The sequence below is a fragment of the Sylvia atricapilla genome, chromosome 6 (genome assembly GCF_009819655.1).
Source record: "Sylvia atricapilla isolate bSylAtr1 chromosome 6, bSylAtr1.pri, whole genome shotgun sequence".
Taxonomy (NCBI): domain Eukaryota; kingdom Metazoa; phylum Chordata; class Aves; order Passeriformes; family Sylviidae; genus Sylvia; species Sylvia atricapilla.
The window spans coordinates 40,683,111-40,701,925 of NC_089145.1; the positions used below are offsets into that span (position 1 = coordinate 40,683,111).

General features: G+C 44.1%; 1 protein-coding gene and 1 long non-coding RNA gene across 4 annotated transcripts in view; one reads left to right on the forward strand and one right to left on the reverse strand.

The window, feature by feature from the left end:
• Positions 1-709, reverse strand: part of PPP2R5E (protein phosphatase 2 regulatory subunit B'epsilon) — a 73,061-nt gene extending 72,352 nt beyond the window's left edge. For 2 of the 3 annotated variants that reach the window (XM_066321626.1, XM_066321625.1), the window contains exon 1: positions 172-700. The gene's annotated coding sequence lies outside the window, so the exon portion shown is untranslated. Of the gene's footprint in view, positions 1-171 lie in introns of all 3 variants that reach the window. The other variant, XM_066321627.1, reaches the window with a different exon arrangement.
• Positions 710-856: 147 nt separating this feature from the next.
• On the forward strand, positions 857-18,615 carry LOC136363215 (uncharacterized). Its single transcript, XR_010743929.1, has 3 exons — positions 857-923; positions 8,661-8,736; positions 18,469-18,615. It is a non-coding gene; the product is annotated as an uncharacterized lncRNA (long non-coding RNA).
• The last annotated feature ends 200 nt before the right edge of the window (positions 18,616-18,815 follow it).

The following is an 18,815-nucleotide window of genomic DNA, read 5'->3' on the forward strand; positions in this document are numbered from 1 at the left end:
GGGGGGGCGCGGGGGAAGTGAAAATACCGACGGATATCGGCGGGGAAGGGAGCAGAGGCGCAATTATCCGCTCTCGGCTGTCATTTCCAGACGGGATCTCCGCAGCTGGAACATGTCCTCCCGCGGCCCCCCGCGCCTCCTCCCGCACCGCCGGGCCGGCGATGGAGTTACCTTGACGCTCCTGGTAGAGAAGCCGGAGACGGAGGGAGGCGGCGGCGGCCTTGGCGGAGCGCGGCCGATGCCTGGCGGCGGCGGCGGCCCGAGTGCGGTTCTCGCCGGGCTCGGTCGCTGCCGCGGCGGCGCAGGAGCCCTGTAGGCCTCGGCCTCGGCGGCGGCGGCAGCGCGGCCTCCCCGGCGCAGGGCGGCGTCGGCGGCGGGTTCAGGCGCGGGCGGCTCCGCTCAGTCCCGTGCACTCCCCGCTGCCTGCGGTGCTGCTGCCTCTTCACATTCCCGGAGAAGGGCCCTGCGAGGCGGGAGGGAGCCGAGCCGAGCCGAGGGGGAGCGGCGGGCGCGGGGGGGCGCGGTGCCGGGCAGGGCGGGGAGCGCTGCTGTTCCGCCGGCGGCTGGCGCGGGGGAGAGCGAGCGGGGGGTCCCGGTGGGCGTCGGGGTCTCGCTCCTATTGTGGCTCTCAGCGGGCTCCGGCCATGGCACTCGCTCGCACGCACTCGCTCTCGCTCACAACCGAGCGCGCTGCTGCCACCCGCCCCCCGCCCGCGGACCGCCCCCGCCCGCCCACCGGAGCCGCCGCCGGGACGCGCCGCCTCAGTGGCGCCCGGAGCCGCCTCGGCCGCCGGGAGCGCCGGGAAAGGGCCGCCCCCTCCCCGGCGGCGCGGCCCCGCGCAGCGCCCGGCCGGAGAGCGCCGGGCCCGTCGGCCGAGCGGCAAAACCCGGAGCTGCTGTGGGGAAACCGCGCTCAGGCTGAGGTAAAGCCCCGTGGGAGCCTCTCGGGGGGCACAGAGCCGCTTCCTGGGGCGGACTGCGGGCGAGGGGCCGCGCTGGGTGCAGCCGGAGGGGCAGACCCGGCAGTTCCACCCTTGGCGGCTGCACCCCTCACTCTTCTCCGCCGCAGCTCCGCACCCTTGGGCTTCTTAGCCCAGTGCGTGATCGCTGTCTGCATCACTTTTTTTTTTTTTTTCTTTTTTTTTTTCCCCCCCAAGTATGTTTATATGCACTTGGAAGCAGGGATCAGCATAACGGCTGCTTGTAGGTAGCATGGTTAAATATCACAAATTTCGTTTAGATTTATCTACCCGATGGCTTGGTGTTTGATGGGTTTGGTTAGTTTGTTTTTGTTGGGGGGTTTTCCCAAAATGCATCTAATAGGCTATAGGGTAACAAAGCTGGGTGAGGGTTACCCACACAAGTCCTGTGAGGAGCAGCTGAGGATGTTTAGCGTGGAGAACAGGAGGCTCAGGGGTGATTTTAGTGCTCTGCAACTCCCTGGAAGGAGGTGGTAGCAAGGAGTTCAGTCTCCTCTCTCGGACAACAAGTGACAGAAATGAAGGGACACAGTAGGGGATGTCACAGGGGATCCCTGCTGAGCCAGGAAAGGTTTAGGTTGGACATTAGAAAGAATTTCTGTACAGAAAGGGTGATCAGACATTGGAAAGAGCTGCCCTGGGAGATTGGTGGAGTTACTGTCCCTGGCGGTGTTTAAGGAAAGACTGGATGTGCCCATGGTCTGGTTGACAAGGTGGTGTTCAGGTTGAACTCATTCTTGGAGTTCTCTTCCAACCTAACTGATTGTGTGATTCTGTAATGGTGTTAATATGAATGTTATGTTTTAAAATAGGCTCCACAGTTTCATCTGTATTTCTGTCAGGAAAAAAAATTGACGTCTATGAGTAGCAGCCCTCCTATGTGGCCATGACCAAACCCCTCATATGTACAGTCCTTTTCTTAGGAAATTAGCTCAAAGGCAGTTGGAGAGCTGATTCCTTTGGTGAGTCGGTCACATCTCTCCTGTTTGTGCAGGTACTGAATCCTCTCAACATTACTAACCCTGGAAAGGATATCTAGTTGTTGTCCTACTCAGCTTCCTGACTCAGCTTTTGGCATAACAGAGGAAGTGAGACTGTGTCAGACTTGATTTAAAGTCATTTAGGCTGTTGTCAAACTACTTTCAAAACTGCTAATTTCCAGCCAGTTTCCTAGTCCAGCTCCCACTGAAGAACCTGGAACACTATTTAAAAGCTCATGGCCACTGAAGTATAACTATCATGGGTGTGAGGGGGTTTGCCTCTCATCTCTCAAAATGCCTCTTTGTATCTTAAGATACATCTCTGCTATGTTGTATTTTTTACCTATAGACAAAGCAATTTCCCTTCCTTTCAATCCTTCCTGGTGTGGCACAGTTTTAAATCTCTTAAGATGCTTACGTCTTCTCCTTGTGTTGTCTCAAAGTCATTTGTGTGGTTTTTTTGGGTTTTTTTTCTTTTTTTTTTTTGAACTGTAGCACCCAAGGCTGGACATTACTAAAATTAAGGCCTCAGCAATGCCAGCATCTGCTGTCCTGCCTGTCACAGACCCCATTCCTGTTTGCACATGCCAATACAAATGCTTTTAAGTCAGTCTGATCTATTCACAATCTTGCTGACCTCTTTTACCCCTGCATCCATTTCTGCTGACCTCCCAGCCAGGTATTTCTCCCTCAAGTAGACAGTAATGTTGCTTGAGAAATTATTTCCTGCAACAGCCCTAATGCTATGCCATCATTTTTATTTTATAATCAAGCAGTCAAGAGATATTTTAAAATGAAATTCCACATAATGTTAAGTCAGAGAACTGGAGAATTTGTCATCATCTGAAAATTGATTTCACTTCTCAGAAGAATTGTATTTAAAAAAGCAAAACTAAGATTGAACTGTGCCACAGTTACAGAATGGGTTGTGCAACTCTAAACTTAGAAGAGTGATTTTTACGTATTTGTAGATATTTCAGACTTTAAATTTGCTTAAACTAAACCAGCTAAAATAATCTAAAGGCAGACAAGGGTGGATAACAAAGAATGTGGGTCAGTTACCAATTTAAGGTAAAATATGGCAAAACCACTGTAATATCCCATAGTGGGGGATAGAACCTGTATTTGTATGTTTTGCTGTTCCATATGCTTAATTCTGACAGCTCAGAATTCCTCAGTTCTGTTCACTGTCCTGTGTGCTGCTTTTGATGTGAACAGTGCAATGAGCAGCTCATAAAGTTACTGGCAGCACACTCTGCCGAAGGGAGGCTCTAGCACAGCCTGATGGCTACACTGACACTTTAGGTGCAGTTGAGCAAGACATTTTACATGATTGGACTTCAGTCTTCCTAGTATGAGATGAATCCATCTTTGTAAAACACCAAAAACCAAAAACTGAAGCCTGTGATGTGGGTATCTATTAAAATAACTGCCACAGAAGAGATGAAAATCAACAGTGCTGTCCAAGTCCACTGTCCAGTGCACACAGATGATTTTTCTCTTCATTCTGACTTCGTATAATAACTACAGAATTAGTTCTTCAGTACAGCTGAACAAGCTGGTAAATAACGCATTCAGCTAATTCATTTCTTAGATGGTCATCATGTGGTCTGTTTGATCCATTTTGGCTGTGTAAAGCATTTTTATGAAGTGTTTTATATCAAGTGATGTTTGGACGGTAACAATCCAAGAAAAAATGCAGGATTTATCAGGGAATAAACAGAAATCTTACCTTTTCTTTGTCACGTGGCCGTCAGATTTTACGCAGTAGGCTTCCCATTTATGTCCTGGTTGCTTTCTTTTTTCTACTTTAATCTGTGAAGTCCTCATCTGTGATGAGATTTCAGAGCACAACATAAAATACAAATGTAAAACTGCTGATGTTTCAAAGGGGTACTGTTACTTGTCCTTCTCCTATTCTCTGTTTAGCCTGTGTTTTGTTAAAATTGCTACTTTGAAAAGGGTTACATGAATCCCAAGCAGAGATGGAGAACTGAGTACTACAGGTATTTTACATAGATGTATATCTGTATACGTTTATGTATGTGTTTGTATAAATACATGTAATACCAATTTGCAAGAATAAAAATTAACTTTCCTCAGATGAAAGTTCACATGACCAACATCTCCCATACAAGTGTGTGGGCATATATATGAAAATACATGCACATTTAGTACCTGGAGCCCTTCCTGGAGATCTACAAGCAATAATAAATCCTTTTGATCGTTGTTTTTCCATTGCTATCAAAGGTACAAGACAAACCTATCCTTTTTAAAACTTACACTGCCTCACTCTCCTACAAAAGGCTTTTTAAAAATAGCTGGAAAGGTATTTTCAAGGCCAGCTCCTCACCAGTTGAGCTCTGCTTTTTAGCACCCAGACAGTCAGAACAGCAGTCAAGAGCCCTCCAGAACAGAGATTTTTGTACCAGTGACTCAGATTTGTGCCACTTCACGTTTTTTTGTGTGACTGGAGTTCCACTATAGACCATCTGTTATGGCCACCCAGGCAGGGAAAGGGAGCTCTCATCCACATTGGCATTCTACTCTTTGCAGAGCAGCTTTTATCGAACAGGATTGCTGCAGAGATACCACTGTGGAAGTCCTGCTGTATTGAGTGATAAACATAAATGGATCTAGCTGGAGCTGGTTTCACCTGGCACATGTGACATGTATTTGTCTACAGGAAGGGTCACATAATGCTGCGTAAAGGATCTCCTGTATGTCAAAAGGAACGTTATCAGGCTACCATGGGATTAGTCCAGATATTCCTCGTTCCAATACTAGGAAGCAAGAGAAGACTTGATCTCCCCAGAGAACTAATTATTCAGACCATCAGGAAAAAGACCAGCCAGAGAAAGTGTTATGGAGGGAGCAGCAGAGCTGTTTGAAGAGGCAAATCAGCATGTGAACAAGGCTTTTCTGATACATCTTTTAACAAAAATGAACACTGTGGAATGCCACATCAAAGTAACTGTCCTGCTCCATCACTGTGATTGAAAGGGCACAATCCGAGACTTTTTTTGTTTACTTTTGAATCCAGTTCACATGTAACAAGAAAGCTAAATTCTACTTAAGTCTGTTTACCCTGCAGTTGACTCCTGATTCATGTTTCTGGTTTTGGGGAGGAATGGTGTGGCTTTTAGGCAGTGTTTGCAATTGCCATACCACGTTCCTCTAATTAATAAGCAAGTGCTTGTTACTCCTTCCTCCTGCTCCTCCTGCTATCAGCTGTGCCGTGGCACTGTCAGTGCCCTCAGGAACTGAATTCCTGGTGGGTGTGGGGTAAGCATTTTAGGGTCATAGACACAACTACCAGAATGGGAACTAATTCTTCCTCTCTGTTTATAGACACTGCGTCATTTGAAGTCTGTTTCTGTAGTCAATGTGGCAAGATAAGTAGGAGCTTGCTCGCCTTGACAGCTGGCTAGCTGCCTCCTCCAGCACAACACTGCTCTCACTTATTCCCCAATTCATGGGTTTGTTCCTACTTTGTTCCCCTCCCCCAGCGTCTTAACTTGCCTCCAGGCCCTGGGCACTCCTTTAAGCCAAGTTTTCTGAATTTATTATTGTTCCCTTTCCTTCACTGCCTGTTTGGCTCTTACCTTCCTTGGGCTTTGCGCTGCACTGCTGGGCCAACTCCCCTCCCCAACTGTCCCTGCCTGCCCCAACTGTCACCTACAACTGCCTCAGAAGGTTCTGCTGCTCCCCCTGCTCCTGGGGCAGCACCCGCAGGGCCCCTGAAACTGCCTGGAAACAGCCGCGTGTGTTCGTGGTCCCCTGTGCCACTGGAGGATTTCTTGGAGTCTCACGAAATGAGCTCGGCTTGTGCTCTTTGCTTTGTGATCAAGCCTCCTTCAAGGGAGCCTACCAAAAAGATGAAGAGGGATTTTTTTGAAGAGCATATAGTAACAGGACAAGGAGGAATGGCTTCAAACTGAAAGAGAATAGGTTAAGTTTATGTATTACAAAAAAATTCTTTGCTGTTAGAGTGCTGGCCCAAGTTGCCCAGAGCAGCTCTGGCTGCTCCATCCCTGGGAGTGTTCAAGGCCAGGTTGGATGGGGCTTGGAGCAATGTGGTCTGGTGGAAATTGTCCCTGTCCATGGCATTGGGTTGGAACATGATGATCTTTCAGGTCTCTCTCAACCCAAACCATTCCTTGGTTCTGTCTCCTCAGTTATCTCTGCACTTAATGTGTTACAAACCGATATATACCGTGCCATGAAACTCCTCTTCAGGTGAGCCCCTTGTACTGTGGCCCGGCTTCCTACTTACAGCATCACCCTGGAATGAACAAATGGGTAAAACACCCCTGTGTGGGTGTAGTGAAGGTGCCCAGAAAGTGTGTGAACTGTAGCACTTCCCAATCTCCACTGAAGCATCACCAGCTCCCTCCCAAGCTTGGTGCATCTCTCGTGATCGTAGCAGCAGTTGATAAGACTTTTGGATTTTTCCACAAGCATAGAGACCCTGAGGATGGAGTAGGCTGAGACAGAGATGTCTCAATTCTTTTGTAAAAGAGAACAGCGAAGTATTCATGTTATATTTTTTAAACCTGCTCTGTCTCATGGTACGGCTTTAACCTACTGGATACTTTTTAAATTTTCAAATTATGGTAAATGAAAGTGTTCTGTAGTCAGTGGCTCAGCTCAGCATTGTAAAGAGTGCTCAACATCAGAGGGGGTCTAGCAGCAATGAAGTTTAAAATACAAGTCTTAATGGGTTCCAAATTTTGCAGTAGGGATGAATGGATGTGAAGAAATACTGCCAAAATGAAAAGGATAGAAAAAGATAATAGGAGCATTTTCTAGAGTCTTCCAAGATCCACTGTCAGGTAAACAAACAGGGTAATTTTGCCACTGAGAAAATTTCATGAATTAGGAGGTTCTAGTTCTGTCACAACCCTGTACAGAAATTTTAGATACCCTATAAATGACCACATACCCTATAAAAGAATTTCAGATACCTTATAAAGGACTTTGTGTGATACGGGAACTGGAGTTGAAATCCAAAAGCTATAAATCCTAGAAAAAGGCAGAATTAATGAGATTGAGATGGAAAATAGCAAAGAAACACCTAAATATTTCTGAGAACCTAAATGATCTCTTGACTAAGCAGACCACACAAAAATAGATAACATGAACAAAACTGGTGTTCTTCTGTGCAAGCACTAGAAGTTTAAAAACTGGAAGAGATGAGGATGTCTCACTTTAAAGGAGCACTCTGATAGGACTGCTATGATCATGAGAAGGAATGGCATTAAAGCCTCTCCCATACTTGATGGCCAAAAGAGATGAGGATACCAAGGTTAGGAAAAGAATAGCAAATAAACAGGAAATAAACCACTGTACAAATCCATCGTGCCTCCTTCCTTATCTCTGACTCTGTGTAGTTTGGAGAAAGCAAGGAACAAGATGGCTTGGTACAATTCCCACAGAAGGAGAGGATTCACACACTGGTGGTCTTGATCTTAGAATTAAAAAAAGCATGCTGAATTTGACGGAGGTTTGTCAATATCCTCAGTGGAAGGGAGACAGGTGAATCAGTGAGTTATCAAAACTGATTCGTATTTTTTGTTCCTATGTTATCTGGCAAGATGGAATATTGCAAGCTTCCACATCCTGTTAGGCAGGCATAAGGTTTGAACAGGTTCAGTAAAGCAAAATTTTAAAAACCAAATGCTCAAGGGCACTGAGGAGATTAAATTGTTCTTGTATTTTAATGGGCTGCCTTAATTCCAACATACATGGTACATACAACATTAATGAATGGGTAAGCCTATCTAAATACTAAATAAAAAAGCACCACTGTCAGCTTTAAAAGTCTGCTCTATAGAGAAGTCTAAACACCAGATTTAGGGTAAGATAACTCAGTAAATACAGAAGAATTGGAGCCAATATAAAATCTGTGACGTGGTAATATTTGGCATATTGTCATTATTGAGTGACTTCTTCGACATGCTGTGCAGTCCCCACACTTGAGAAATTTTCAACATTATCCAGTGTCAGGTGGGACCTGGAAGAATTTATAGCAAGAATCAATAGCCAAGACTTGAGTGAGAGCTGATCAAAAACATAGTTGAGATTTCCCTTTTTAAGAAAGGAGAAGTTAAAACCACAGTTTGCTGGGGCACCAAGTGGCACCAGAGGACACCTCTGGAAGATTTGTCTTTAGCTATATTTAGCACATCCAAAGAAATTGTAGCTCCCACTTGAGCCATTTCAGCTCAAATACAAATAAATAAAGAAATATTTTAGAGAGTTGTGTGCTTCTGAGTCATGGTCAGTTCTAATATGTGCCTTTCTAGGTGAGCTCGTATTTCGGAGCAGATTAATTTCTAACTGCAGTTCTATAGGTGTGCACCTGTACTTCCTGTATTAAAGTCCATCAAAAATACACTAGGCACTGAAATTCTAATATTGAAAGCTTTTAGTACAATGGCTAATGAGAGCCCTTCAGACAAGCACTTCCCAGCAAGTTTGTTTTAGAGTAATTATAGTTTCTTGCAATTACTGGCTTTTAATGATAGGCTGTTGAGATTTTTTTCAGTTCCGTAGTCTTTGTAGAGTCTTTTGTTCTTGAAATTTTATCACCATCTTGATGCATGAGAGTGAGATACTCCAGGGAAATGCTGTTCAATGCCTGCTTGAGTACAAATTCAAAATGTAATTTTTTATCTTTTCTCTGATTTATACCTAGATTCAAATTCATATTACGATCTTGGGTTCCTTCTTGAAAACTCACTGCAGCTTCATTCAGGATTTTAAAATATTATGTAAGTCACGTCCTGGAAGATGTGAAAATAGATTTCTTTTCTTTTCTACGTAAAGCATCCTTTCTGAGTTACTAAACTTTCTTCCAAAGTACACTGGGTTTGATCCAGAATTTCACTCCATGACATTCAAACTGTTCTGATTGCATCAATCATCATTCCACCCCCACTGAAACCCACCTCAAGCCTTCTCCCAGCATGATCCAGCAATTTTTTGGGGGGGATGTTACAGGAAGTTACACACTACCATTCTGATACGCAACAGTGAATACACTTTGGAGACTTTTTTCAGAATTCCTGGTAGCATTGAAACTCAGCAAACTGGTTTGATACATCTGTGTAAACAATTTAACTTGTCCCCAGTTCCTTCACTGCTTTGCTTTTGACAAATTGACAGAACTCTGACAAATATACTCACCAAAGCTTTCATACAGTGCCCATCATCCCATTCAAATTGTTTCTTCACAAAGAATCCAGTAGTGTTAGTCCTGCTGCTGATCATCTACAGGGTATTTCAACCTCAATGCCACATATGCAGATTTATTATTATTATTTTATTTGCAAAAATATTTGCCACTTGAATTATTCTTCACTTATTCAAGCGATTAGACAGAAATATAAGCAAGGTTGTCTGCTTTCCACAGAAATTTACAAAAATCCTCCTTACCTCCTGGGGAAAAAAGGGTAAAAGACATTTGCAGAGAAAAGTGGGGCATCCGTTGTTGCTGCATGTTTAATTTTATTTGATTTACTATACTTAACTTCTTCCCTTGTTGGCAAAAACAACCTTAGCTGCTGCTCATGCTGTTTGCCAGCATCTCCATCTGCATCTTTGGTTACTCCTCAGATTCATTCTCCTCCTGCATTTGCAGCATCCTCTGTGCTCCCATGGGAATGTTTCCCCTTTGTGGCTAACATTCACAGCAGCATGGAGTTACTCTCGTTGTGGATGACATTTGCCTGCAGCTGCAGACACCTGAGCCCAGCTCCCTCTGAGTCTCTTACATGGCCTTGGTGATCACTGCCAGCGATAAGGGAATGCCTCTGTCTCCTCTTCGGAAGTCTTGGATTCGCGCTGGGAATCCACACCCACGTTTCAGTTCTGTCAGTAATCCCAAATCCCCCGTGGGAGAGTTTATCTGAATTAATCTCGTCTTGTAATTTTACCATGTAGGTTTATTTTGCAACTGGACCATTCCTTATCTTACCTTTCGTAGGATTTTTTTTCTCTTGGGAGTGGTTTCCATAAAACAGCTTGGAAAGCATTTAATTCCATCTCAAAGTTAGTGCTGCATTTGCTTGGAATTTCTGTCTGGCCTGTTTTCTGCTGACCTTTACATAAATGATTATGTATATGCATGAGTGCATGTGTATTTGTAGTGCTTTCTATCTTGCTCAAGTTTAATTTTACCCCATAAGGCAAGCTTTCCTCTCGAGTGTGATGTCCCAGTTGTTTTATTAGGATTGTGACGACTCTGCTCACACGAGGCACATCCACAGCACATCTGAAAGAAAGCAAACATCCTGTGTTCCTCAGCCTTCTCTAAACCCCGGCAGATGGCTGCTGCTTCGGCAAACTGTGCAATAGCATGGATCACATTTCCCATGCAGCAGACTTATTTCTGGAATCCAAACCCAGTATACTTCCAGAAAGTGGGAACATGGATCCAGAAACAAAGTGGTTTAGCCCGAATGAGTCCTACATGATGGCTCTCCATAGTTCAGCCTCTCTTGCATTTTGGGATGGATGTACAGCAGGGCTGAGCCAACTGAAGTTGCAGGTGGACTGGTAGCAGCTTCCACATGTAAGTCTTTAAACACCAAGCCTGAAAGTTGTGAGTTTGTTAGAATCTGTGTTTGTTTCTTTTTTCTCTCTGTGAATAAATATCTTGTGAAGATAAAAGGTGTTTTTTGGAATGATTGGGTTTCCTTGATGCTCAGAGCCTGTCCCTGCTCAGAATCCTGGCAGGATCTGCAGGAGGTGATGTGTATTTTCTGTACCTCAGGTAACACTCAGGGGACATGTGCCAAAGACCAATGTCCTTACCCTGGTTCCTGACGTGTCTGTGCTTAACCCCCAGTCTGGAATCAGGGCACTTCAGTGTCCGGGTGAATTAGCAGGAATCACAGAACCATGGAGTGGTTTGGGCTGGAAGAGATCTCAAAAATCATCTCATTCCACCCCCTGCTGTGGACAGGGCCACCTTCCACTAGTCCAGGTTGCTCCAAGGATCGTCCAGCCTGGCCCTGACCAGGAATGGGGCATCCACAACTATTCTGGGCAACTTTTCTCACCTTGAAATTTGACCCTACATGTTTGTGGTGTGTTCAGGGCCCCATTGCCATTCACTTTTTTTTTTTTTTTTTTTTTTTTTTTTTCTTCCTTTTCTTTCTTTCTAAAAGGAGGCAACAAAGAAGTTGTTCGGGCTGCAAGTCCAGACAAATGACCTCTACTAGGTCTGTTGAGAATGGAGGAAAGGGCACGAAGTTTGGGAGGGGGTTTCATCTTTTCTTAGTTAAAATTTTTCTTCACTGAGCAACAGGCTCAGTCTCAGCCATTTGTGCCCACTTTCCATCTCATGTTAGAGTATTTAGCGTCAAAGAAGGCTTTTGAAAGAACACCTGCATTCCTCTACAACTTGTGCACTGATTTCTTTGCATGGATGATCTTCAATGGGCTACACATCTGTTCTGTTGCATTCAGAGGCCCTAGAAATGATGCCATTTGTTTAGAATCACAGAATCATTAGGACTGGAAAATACCTCTAAGATCATCAAATCTAGGAGGAAATTCTAAAGAATTACAAAATTTATGATGTTTCTCCTCCAAATATACTGATTATAAAAATGTCTGTGTGCAACTAGGCTAGCATTAACTATCCTTCATCATCCAGAACCTCTCTGGCCATGCAAACCCAATACACAATTAATGTATATCATGGGATGTTTTCCTCCATCACACCAATGTAGAAAGCTCCCAGTGGCTCTGGAGTGCATATTTCCATTAAGGATTCAGTAGGCTAGTCACAGTCCAAAACAGTGTTTATTATTTCCTAAATCAAGTTATTCACACTTAAAATCTCCTTTTGAATTCATTAGGGTTGGGGTTTTTTTAACAAATTATTGTTAAACCCAGCACACTGTTGGTCAAAACCTCTGGCTAGTTGGAGTAAGAGATGAGATTGTTGATCCTGTCTTCCAACAGCTGCTTCTGTACTTGAAGAGACACTCCCTAGATGGTTATGACTTTTTTTTTTCCACTAATGGGACTTAAGTGTCATTGACTGGGTTAGGCAGCCAAAGACTTTCTTGAGATTTTTTTATTTTTTTTTACAAAAGGTTGTGCTCAGAAAAATCAATATTACGGAAAAAAGCAACCTATCAACATTTCCCTTTATATAGAGAGGAGTTTCCATTTGCTTTATTTTATTATGTATCCTGGCCACAGAAGGCTGGTCACTGAAATCAGGTGGATAACCTGCAGCCATGGAACTCTGCCAATAATTTAGTATATTTTGCAAATTGCAGTATTTCTGCTCTTGTTTTGGTTCTTTAATCGAGAAGAAAGATTTACAACTGTTGTATTGACCCACTCAAAGGTGTTTGTAAATAAAGAATGATCCACAAAGCTGTATCTATTGTTGTCCTTTTTCTTACAGGTTTTCACCACAACAATGCCTCTTGGGCTTTTCCACTGAGTTTTTCAAACTGAACAAAAGCATCTGTGAACCATTTTGCCTGCTGCAGTGAGCCACGTGGTTGTGCATCTGGGAAGAGGAACAACAGTATAAACAAGGCAAAATGAGACCAACTAAAAGTCACAGAATCATTTTGGTTGGAAAAGCCCTCTAAGATCATTGATTCCAACTGCTAATGCAGCACTGCCAAGCCCACCCCAAGTCCCATGTCCCCAAGTGCCACATCTACACGTTTTTTGAATATTTCCAGGGATGGCGACTCCACCACTTCCCTGGGCAGCCTGTTCCAATGGCTGTCAATCCTTTCAGTGAAGAAATTTTTCTTAATACTTTTCCACCTCTACAAAAACTTATGGTTCTGACACAAGTGGGCTTTAATAAAATTGTCATGAATGATGTCCATGGTCAAACAAGGCATCAGAATCGCTTATTCCTCAACAAGAGAGCTGGAATCAAGTGTAAGTACCAGAAGGGAGCCTATAAGAAAGATGCAGAGGGACTCTTTACAAGAGCCTGGAGTGACAGGACAAGGGAGAATTGCTTCAAAATGAAAGAGAGTAGGTTTAGATTGGATATTAGTAAAAAAAAAAATCTCTACTGTGAGGGTGGTGAGGCCCTGGCACGGGTTGTCCATAGAAGCTCTGGCTGCCCTGTCCCTGGACACGTTTAAGGCCAGGTTGGATGTGGCTTTGATCAGCCTGGTCTGGTGAAAAGTGTCTCTACCCGTGGCAGGGGATTAGAACAAGGAGATTTGGAGTCCTTTCCGACCCAGATAATTCTATTGATTCCATTTCTATTGATGTTTGCTATAAACAAGGAGCAAAGGGCCACATGCACAACCTTGCAGATTTTAAGTGAGAGAGAAGCTTCCTATGAAAATCCTGATCAGAGTCACAGCCTAAAACACACTCAACCAGAAGCCTTTGGTAAACACTGAGCCTCTCACCTTGCTCCTCCATAGTCATACACAGATCCCACACCCTCTGTATAGCCCACATCCAGCTCAGGATTTTCTCCTCTGTAACTGCTGTGGGTGCCTTAGATTGCCCAAAATCTCTTCTACCCAGTCAAAGGCTCCAGCAGTGGCACAGAGGAGGACAGCAAGGTCCAGCCCATCAGGCCCTTGAAGAGGGCAGTGACCCTGTGTGGCTATTAAAGAAGGTAACAGTAGGCTCAAGCTGTTCAGGAGAGAAATACAAATAACTCCCTATGAGCACAAACAAGGCACATTGAAATGTGTTTAATTGTGCATGCCTGTCTGGAAATCTGGCTCATCTTTCCTCTTTCCATTTCTCACTCAGAGGGTCACCAGTGCCTGAAAACACTGATGTGCCAAGTAAGCCAATTCCTTGTGGGGGCATGACTCTGCTCCACACAGACATTTTCCCTTCTGTCACTTGGCATAATTCAGTATGTGACTTGAAAACTCAAAATATAAACAAGAGAGATGAACCAGGGCCAATCATGTTGCAAGCAGAAGTCTCAAACCTTCCCAGTAAGTGAAGAATACCTCTCCTCCAGAAATACCACCCATTTCTCCATTCTTTTCAGCTTAACCAGAACAATTCCTTTGCAGCTTTTAACCTATGAGGAAATTGGGGTAAATATATCATGGTCAAACATGTAGGAGGCTGTAAAAACACTCAATGCCTCACAATACACAATTTATCAGGCAAGCTTCTCCCATCTCTTAGTTCTCCTATTCCTGTGAATTGCTTATTGCTTTTCTTTCTTCCTCAGGATCATTTTCTCCTCTAACTTTGTTGTTCTTTAACAGTCCTTCCACAGTTAAAAACCTTTAGGGTATTTAGGCATCATTCTAAGAATGACTAAACTGTCCCCTGTATTGTGCTGTAGTGGCTTCTGGTTGTTCCCATGTTCCAGGATGCATTAATTTACTGCAGCTTTTTCTTTAAAATTGATAAATTATACACCCAAGCTAAAGAAATAAAAAAGCCAAGAATTTATGGGAGTGCAGAGGGCATTATCCTTTCAGAGAATTATTAAACTGAATTAACAAGAGTGACAATTCCTTAACTGGGAGAGAAAGCAGGGAGAAGAATTCAATGAAACTTAATACTCCTGGCTAAGGAGTTGAAAGAGCCATTCTACTTTTTGTCAGGGAAATCATTTTGAGGAAGGAAAAAAAAAGAAAATTTTATAAGTGTATGAAAATATACTCGAATATATGAAATATATGAAAGTGTATATGAGTATGAAAATATTTGTGATGCTTTAGTAAATGAGGAGTTGTCATCTCTTGTGAAGGAAACCCAATCTTAATTTTGTTATTTCCTATGCTGTGGTCTTGTATGGTGTAGGCAAGTTTCTGGATGGTTAATTTTGGCCTCTGCTATTATAATGTACCTTATTTCTAATTGCAATTATGTCAAATTTTGGCTCCCAGGCATTCATCCAATCATATGTTGATTACTGTAATAAATATTGTCATTACTGAATTTATTCCTATATGCAAACTGAAGATCAGAGTCTGCAGTGCTCACAGGCTGTTTCAAGCAGGATAAGCAGCCTTTTCAAACCTTCTGTCTTCTCTGCTGTGGTTTCCCAGCCCAGGAGAGGGGAAGGACTGCAGGCTCAGTGAAGAAGAGGTCCTGGAGACAGGCTTGTGCTTTTGGGGGTTGCTTTTTTCCCCTGTACATTTTGACCTCTGCAGGGAAAATACTGATGAGTTTAGGCATCCCACTCAGGTAGTCATCCTACCAAACCTGAATTCAGCTGTTCTCATAGATGTGTGGCAGGATAAGATATTTTCATATTCTTGGCTGTTAATTACTACTAATTGTGATGTCTTCACAGAAGCCTCTGTTGCAAAAGAAATTTTAAACATATTTAAGCCTGAATGTTTCTCACATGTAAATAGATCTCAGTGGCACACAGGCTGTATTAAATACTGTATTTGAGTTGAAGCACTTAAAGAAAGGACAATTCCTTGTAGTGGTTTGAAGCAAGGTGCCCACAAGCCACTCTGAGTCCCCTCCTTCAGCAGAATGGGGACAAGTGGAAATAAGATAGAAAAAAACTCATGGGTCATGATAAAGGTAGTTAAATACAGCAAAAGCAAAGGTCATGCATGAAAGCAAAGGAAAACAAAGTATTTATTTCCTACTTCCCACCAGCAGGCAGGGTCCAGCCACTTCCTGGGAAGTGCTTCAGCATGGGGCAGTTGTAAGGATGGAAAGCCTTCTCTCTTTGTCCAGTCTCAGCTTTTATTGCAAAAGCTTTTATTCAAACCAGCCATCAAATGGTTTGAAAAATCCCTTGCTCAGTTGGGGTCAGCTGTCCTGGCTGTGTCCTTTCCCAAATCCCTGTCCACCTGCAGCCTCCTGGTGAGGGCAGGATGCTGGAGAGGCAGCTTGATGCTGTGGAGTGCTGGGCAGCAGCAGCCAAAACAGCAGTGTGTTATTTTATCAACACCTTCCCAGATACCAATACACAGCACAGCCCTGTGAGGGCTGCTGTGGGGATAATCAACTCCATCCCAGCCAGAGCCAGCACAGAACAAAAATTATCTTCAGCCTTCCCATGCTGGAGGCTGTGAACACTCACAGCCATTTCAGACCTGTCCTGGTTTCCAAGAATGATGATTTTAAAGGGACTGTCAGTGCCCTTGGGGCAGTAAATACAACACTGCTAAAGTGCTGGTAAGCAAACAGAGCCGCAGGAGAGATCCATGAGTTTTTCAAACTAAAGTGAAATGAAACAGACTTGGTTTATCATCTCTTCCTACATAATGCACAATGGCACCAAGTACAGACGGGCTCCTGCACACACTTCATGCTCTATCCCAAGTGTGTGTGGTGCTGAGAGCTCCCACAATTTCTAAAACCCACAGAGGAACACAGCAGGCAAGTCAAGTCACTGCAGCAGAGGACAGAAGGCAACAGCCCCTGTGTGCCCCATGGTCTCTCATCTCACACCATCTCTTCATGTCACCCTCAGCCTCACTGTTCTTGTTCTCCCATCCAGCTCTTTAAGGACAGAACATAGAAACACCAAAAGGTAGCTTCAGTGCCACGCATGGTAAAAAGCCTCCATTCATCTTTACCTTGAGGATACAGAGGACCACAGCCTGGACTTTTCAGAGGGCAGAGCTTAGCAGGAACCCTTCCTCAGGGGAAAGGAGTTGGGCTAAGCACAAACTTCTGCCCCACTGCTCCAATCCCCAGGCCCAGCTCCTGCTGCACTGGCACAAGAGGTTCTCTGCCTGTGTTTCCCTTCCCCTCGCACTCATTAGCAAGGAAAACAGAGCTGGCAGCAATCCCAGCACTGCGTTTTCTAAATGGATCTATTAAAATGTAAACAGAGATCACGTTGCAGGGCATCATCATAAAATACCCTGGGTGACAGCTCAGCTGGTTCCCAAACACTGGCTGGGCTGTGCCCAGCTCCTCTGGCACATCTCAGTCACAGCAATCCTGACTCCTTCTCCTCTCTCCAAACATTTGCCCACTGGGTTTTTTGAAGACTCATCACTATCTGTCAGTGCCCTGCAGCCTCACACCAACAGGAGCCTCGCTGCATCTCCAGCACATTTCGGAGCCATGCAATCTCTCTGAGGCTTTCTGCTTTAGGAAAACAGGACTCTGGGGCCTCAGAGGCCCCTTGCCATCCCTTCAGAAGCCCTTGCGTTTGCAGTTTAGCATTGATGGAGCACAGGAAAGGCCACACGGGTTACACCTGTCTTACTCCTGCCTGATACACATCTAGAAGGAGTTCTATCACCTCTTTGTCTGACTTCCAAATGAACATTTCCCTGCTCTCTCTCCTGCTGCTCCTCCTCGCTCTCCCCAGGGGCTCTCAGGAAACCACCAAGCCATTGCTTTATTCTCTTTCAAGAATTCTTTAAAATCATGTGTTCATTCACCTCCCTGCCACCTAGTCTGCAGAAGCTTGACAGAAATTGGAAGGGGCTAGGGAAAGGTTGGGGGTTTCTGGTTTAATGACCATGAGTTGCCTTGCTACTGTTCTCACCTCTTTCCCCTTCCTTGAGTGGTTTATTCCTGCAGTACATCAGCTGTGTGCCCCTTGTCTCTCTGTCCTCTGGGGTTCCAGACCCCAAGTGTCAAACCTTTAAATTAACAGAATTAATTACCCCTGGTGATGACATCATAAACTCCTCAAGAGGCCAAAGCAGCAGCAACCTTGTGGAGCAGAGGAGTGGAAGAGAGGAAGGAGTTCCTGATTCTGATCAGCTGTGGCACAGATTTCTTACGTGCAGCTGGTGAGGTTTTTGCCTCACTTTCCCTCTCTAAAACAAAAAATACAGCATTCACTTCCTGTTTGAGACACTCAAAGGACAATCCACTGTTTAGCCACAAAAGATCCGTGTACAGAGCTGTTTATCTGTGCAGGAAAACCTTGGGCCCTGCCACTCACAATGAACACCACGAGCAGGTGGGAACACATCAGAAAAAAGTTGGTCGCACTGAGAGAAGACTTTCCTAAGGAAGCTAAAGAGAGATGCTGTTTTGTACCATTTTCTAAAAACTAATATAATATTTATCAATGCGTTTCAAGACCATCCTGTTCATGGAATATATAGTAATTAAACCCTCCTGATGGAACAAAATGCTTTTTTTTTAATATTAAAAAAATAATCTGTGCTTTTAGAAACCTAGATTCCATTTGGATTCTGAAGTTTAGAGGTTTTAATTTCATTGCTTGAGAATAACTATGTAATGTAACTTTAAAAATGAGCTGGTTTATTTTACTTATACTGGAGATAGTGGAGGGAAGGGGGGAAAACCCAGCTTAAGTCTTGTCTGAAATCTGGGAAAAATAATCTTTGAGTGACAGAGGACCATTTTCTTCCAGGAGATTAGCAATTGTTTTATTATTCCAAGTATATATTTAGACTATTCCACTTAACACAGTTGCTCTAATATCAACCGTATTAAAACCTTCCTGATAGCTGTTTGCATTTGTAAGTCATTCTAAGCTCCAAAAAGTGAAGCAAAGTGCCTCTCAGATCACCATCTGAGCAGAGGTGCTCAGATTCCTCTGCACATTCCAACAGCTAACAGGGCAGGTGGGCTCAATGCCCTGCACTTCCCACTCTTCTTTCAGTATCCTGCATGAAGCCCCACAGCCCAAAATGTCAGCAAGCAAGAGAGTGCTCCTAGACCACTTAGTGACATTCTTGCAGTTTGGGATTAAAATATATTTTTTTTAAAACAGCATATTTCCTGTTTCTTTGGTGCTGTCCCAGTGCTTATGTGGTCAGCCAGGGAGTTGGAATTTTCCTGGTAACTGTCACGTTCACCTTTGCCTAAAGAACAGAAATTGTTTGAGATCATCAAGAGCAAGGCAGGGAACAGGAGGTTCTTAGAGATCACAAATCCACAGAATCATTAAAGCTGGAAA